The sequence below is a fragment of the Cavia porcellus genome, unplaced genomic scaffold, assembly GCF_034190915.1.
Source record: "Cavia porcellus strain 051 isolate PalLab524CR breed Dunkin Hartley unplaced genomic scaffold, mCavPor4.1 scaffold_4, whole genome shotgun sequence".
NCBI classification, from domain to species: Eukaryota; Metazoa; Chordata; class Mammalia; order Rodentia; family Caviidae; genus Cavia; species Cavia porcellus.
The window spans coordinates 20,623,961-20,628,934 of NW_026947487.1; the positions used below are offsets into that span (position 1 = coordinate 20,623,961).

Genomic DNA, 4,974 nt, shown 5'->3' on the forward strand with positions numbered 1-4,974 from the left:
CTACTTCTAAATAAGTTTTCAACCAGGATTCAAGTGTTGGAGTGGAAACTTTATCTTTTCCTTACAGTGGGGGATCTTGGGAGACAGCTTGCTCATCCAATTCCCACTTCGGTTTTGACCATGGTGAAGCGTAAGGGTTGAGAGGTTAAAGAATGCACACCTCTAGGATAACTGGCTTCCATCTCTCAGGCAACTCATCTGGGAAAGTCACCTAGGATAAGGGGAGCAAGAGACAGAAAACAGAAAGTGACATGGAGGATGGGAGGAGGCAAATTAATTTTCCTTGAGGACCTCTCATGTACGAGACACTGTACATGGCACATTAACATATGCTCGCTTTGTTGCGCTCACTTTGGCAGCACATACACTAAAATTAGAACAATACTGAGAAGATTAGCATGGCCCTTGCACAAGGATGACACACAAATTCATGAGGCATTTCACACTTTTAATAAATAAATAAAACATTATTGTTGAAAGAGACAAAGACATAATTATGTTTTTTTGCGGGGGAAGTTACTTTGCAACATGAAAACAATAGGCATTTGGAAATTTATGAGTTTGGAGTTAAACTTCCCTTCAATTTTAGAATCTTCTGTCTCTGAAATTAGACATACAACTTTCGGACACAGGGACTATATCTACCTGGACCTTGGATGGAGCTCCTGCAGGGCTCTCAAAGCCAAGCATCTGAGTTCTCTAGAGCTCATACAAGAGAGGAAAGCTTAACAGATTGAATATGCTATACTATGTTTCAAGAACTATTCAGCAAGCATTTTCACTGACATTCTGTAACCCCAATACACACCACTTTACTGGTTGAGTTTTGTTTTATTTTCTCAGAGACTCATTTAGCATGAGGTTACCTGTTTAGTCAGTATTAAGTACTGAATTGTCAGTTAATAATCTAACCCAGATTAATGGGAATTAGTGGCATCCTTTGGAATATAGCACTCAGCTATTAACAATAGCTAGGAATTGAATCTAGGGAAAACCATGGATGAAAAGAAAGGAATTCTGTAGAAATAAGTAAGTTGGTATGTGGGGCCAAAGGAATTGATTGATACATGATCAGTATTGATTAGCTATCAACACTGTGCTGAGATGGTATACAGAGCAACGGCGTGACAACACTGAAAAGATAAATTTTTAATTAATATTTTTACAAGTTCCACTAGCTGTTCTGACTTATTAAAAGTGTGATAATGATGCAGAGTCAGCCTTGCCCTCCAAAAAATAAGAAAGCTGATTCTTGCTCCAATAAGCACTTAGCTTACAATGCATACCTTGTGCACTATTGGTAAAGGATGCTGGGAGAGAACTATGAACGTGATTTTTTTTTTTTTTTATTGCCGGAAAATCCCTAAAAGCCAGATTGTTGAGGAATTGTGAAGCAAAACTACTGGTTGGTTAGTTTTTGTCTTTCTTTTTTTTTTTTTTTTTTTTTTTTTCTGTAAAAAATCTTATTATAAAATAATTTTTTAGGTCACTAAAAAAGAAGAAAAAAGCAAGCCACTGAGACAGGGCCCCTGTAATATTTTGTGAGGCTGACATCATCGTTAATAAAGCATTTATTGGAGGCACACTGAGCACGGTGACATTCCAGCTTCGCACTCCTGCTTCCCGCCATGCTCTCCACTGGACGCCAGCCTCTCTGTGCGCAGTTAAGCGTCTGAGATGAGGCCTCTTGGTTTATTGTTAATTAACTTTCCGTCTAGAGTCCCTGCACATACGACTTAAAATACAAATTGTATGCCCTTTGAACACAAAGTCTTTGAGCATTCCTCACTAATTGTTTAAATGATGTGTGGGTTTTGTCTCTAGCAGTTGTTTTCACTTTAACCTTTGGACAAATTGAAAAGTTTTTTTTCTATAAAACTCTATTCCTCTTTGTAGTCTTAATTTTGTACCACAGGGACTGTTTAATAAGCAGTTTACAGGTAAAAAGGAAAGACCTGATGACCCAATATTCTCAGTTTTCCCCTGTGATTAGACATAGAAATTAATACGAAAAGGAAAAGGAAAAAGGAAAGAAAAGAAAACAGGATTATGATTGGTTAAATATAAATAGGAACAATTCCCTGAAGTCGTTAATGGAACAATAATGAGAGAAGGGTTGTTGCTAAAATTGATTTTAGGCAGAAGCCAGTTTCATTTTCCTAAAAAAAAAAAAAAAGAAAAGAAAAGAAAGAAAAAAGAAAAAAAACACACTTTTGTATATTTATTTAGTAATTGATCGTGAAATAATGCTTTAGACAGGCATTTTAGAAAGCATACCTCCTGTTTAATAAATCTGAAAGTCTGATAATTATTAATACACAAACGGTAGCAGAGGGACACTTTATTCCCCATGTCATGGTACAGCTATTAATGACACTCAAAGGAGTGAAAATTACCATTTCGGAAGTGTCCAAAGCAGTAAACTGGTAAACAAGCCTGCAGTTAGGACTATAGATGATATGAATCAACAAGGGTGAAAAGATTTGGTTACTCCATGTATTAGTGTTAATAGGAATAGATTATAGAGGAATATTTGTGATGTGACCTTCTGTGCACTAATTGAAATAGTATTCAGAGTCAGCATTGGCGTAATCAAGTTAAACACGGAATCATAAATCATCATGAAAAGTGCTGTCACAACTTCGCCGTTAATGCCCTGGACTGCTGGGCAGCCCCGAGAAAAGATCTGCTACGCCGATCTTTAGGTTAATAGGAACAGAAATGGCATTTAAAGACTATTTGGATCAAATCTGCTCTAAGGTTGAAAGTGTTCCTCTGTTAATTTACTGGTAATTTGAAGTGATGTAGTTAGGGTTAGAAGAAGCACAGCTGAGCCCCTTATAGCTAAACAAAGGGCGGGGGAGTTTCTTCTAATATTTATTTAATTGCTTTAGGGTACAATGCTAATCGGTTTTAATATACATGTGTAGTTTCCTTTGTTTCTCAGACATGAAGCAGTTGGCAAGGTGATCAAATGCGTATCACTGGCTGTATGGGTGTGCTTGACAAGTGTGCAAGCCCTTATATTTATATTTATAGGCCCTTATATTTGACAGAAAAAGGTTTTATTGTGTATACATGGAAATATTTCTGACAAGGTAAACTATGATGTGTCCTGGAGAAAGAATAAGAATTTTCTAGCAATACCTCTCTTAGGAACATTTTCTATTGATTGAGTAGAATCAAACTAACAGGCTTAAGAAGAGTCACAGAGGAATTTGTTAAGAAATGATATATACTACTGCCAATAAAACCTTGTGTCTCAGCATAGCGAAAGGTTGTGCTAATTTAATAAGTTACTCATCAGATAATGTAGACAATAAGATATATGATGCTAAAACTAAAGGGCTTATTTATTATAATTTGCTTCAAACGCTATAAATTAATAGAAATTCAAGAAGGCAACTGATAATAGAATCTTTTCAACACTACTATATTTTACTTGATGTGTGAAAACACATCAAGTCGACCCAACTTTAAGTAATGTGTTTAAAACTTTATGGGCAAGTTAGGCAAATATGTCGGTCAGTTTCTGAAATGGGAAAATTGTTTCTAATTTTTGTCCACATGGAGGAAAAGATTAACCACCTGTAAACAAAGTAGGGCATTCCTAAGTAACTGCTGAATTTGAATGATCTGACAATTTACTGACAGTAGACAAGTAAATATTACAGGATATATAAAGTTATTTTACAGTCCACATACGTTATATTCTTCATTTGAGGACAAAATTTGTGATTTGCAATCTTCCAGGTTACTCAGGTACCATTTTTCAGTCTTAGCCCTGGTAAACTGCAGAGCCAGGGCAGCCAATCTCGGCCCAAACTCAGTTTACAAGTGAGAAATCTGCAGCTCAGCATGCAGGTGGTGCGTTCACTCCCAGCCAGGGTTCATACTATTTAATCAACATGAAAGTCTCTAAAACATTACTCTGAAAATCCTCATTGTGGATTCTTCTATGAATGTTAATTATCTTTTTTAGATGGTACTTGATCTTTTTACATATAATATTCTCTAAACTTTTCTATGTTTGACGTTTAGTGAGAGCTTCGAGCTTACACTCTAAGTAGCCAATCAGTTGCTGCCAATGAAAAGAGTGCCACTGGACATGCTTTCATTCAATCAGCCAGCATTAGAAGTGATTTCTACAGTGACATGCCCAAAACATCGGCTAACAAACTACATTCACCACATTTAAGAAATGGAAGTCACACTCTAAGAAAATTACTAGAGAATGTTGGCAAAACTGTCTTAAGAACTGCATTTAAATGGGGTGTTAGTCATAGGACCTTCCGCAGATGATCTCTTTGCATTAATTTCCTTAACAGTGAAGTGAATTAGTTGTCATAATGCAATGAGTTGCCAACCTTTGAAGAGAAAATTACTTCTATATCAAGTAAGTAAAGTGAGCAAAGGAAAGAGGAATTTGTATCCCACACAGGAAATATTATATTCCACCCTTTCCTCTCTCTCAGCATGTTTACTCATATGAATTAGACCCAGTTGCTACTGTTATAAATGCACAATCTAATAGGGACATGTTAGAAGCACAGAATCAGAGGCCCCTTAAAAGGCTCTGGCTCTCAGTGGATTTGTAACCAAAGTAAGTCTCAAAGCCTTATCTTGAGATTCTTAATCTGTTGTCTGGGCTCCTCTACTGTGGAGCTTCAGGTAACCTGTAAAGCAAAGCCAGTACTGAGCACCTGCAGGAAGACTGGGAACAGGTAAGAAAGGATGCAGAGACCTCTGTGTATAAGAAGATCCTACAAAGAGCATCAGCACCTGCTCCAGCCAGCCAATAACACAATCACCATCTCACAGAGGAGTTCAGTTCTCTAGCCACAAAGGCTGCAAAGGGGGCATCAGTGGACAACTTTCTCTCATCAGCAACTAATGATTCAGTATTTCTTATCACTCAGGGTAGGCACAAGACTCAAATGATTCCAATTATATAGAAACCTACCATCTTATCTT

General features: G+C 37.0%; 1 non-coding gene across 1 annotated transcript; it reads left to right on the top strand.

Annotated features, from left to right (window-relative positions):
• The first annotated feature begins 343 nt into the window (after positions 1-343).
• Positions 344-450, top strand: LOC111753885 (U6 spliceosomal RNA). The gene has a single exon (XR_002788654.1). It is a non-coding gene; the product is annotated as a U6 spliceosomal RNA (small nuclear RNA).
• The last annotated feature ends 4,524 nt before the right edge of the window (positions 451-4,974 follow it).